Genomic DNA, 444 nt, shown 5'->3' on the forward strand with positions numbered 1-444 from the left:
GGATATGCCCGGGGGAAAGGGGGGAGGGGGGGGGGGGTTTCCCGGGGGGGTTGGGGCTGCCCCTTGCCTGATGCCCCCCCCCCCCCCCCGCAGGTCCGTTCGCAGCGCTGGTGCCTGTTCTCACTGTCCCGCTGCCGTCGCGCCGCCGCCAGACGGTGGGGGCTTCTTGTCCTGGCTGAAAGCGATCGCCCGCCGTCCTGCTGGGGCGGAGAATGACTTCTGGGAGCACATGACCCTCCGATCACGCGACTCCGGGCCGATCGCTTGCAATCTTCTTCCCATCAGCCGGGGGGCGTTCCACACACATTGCTCGGAGCGCGTGCGTGTCTGAGTGTGTGTACGTGTACGTGTGTGTGTGGGTGTTTGAATGTTTGTGTGTGTGTGTAGACCGAGGCCGAGGGGCGCCGCATCCATCCGGTTCGGGTCGGGAGGGGGGGGGGGGGG

Source organism: Fonticula alba (assembly GCF_000388065.1).
Source record: "Fonticula alba strain ATCC 38817 unplaced genomic scaffold supercont2.3, whole genome shotgun sequence".
NCBI classification, from domain to species: Eukaryota; order Rotosphaerida; family Fonticulaceae; genus Fonticula; species Fonticula alba.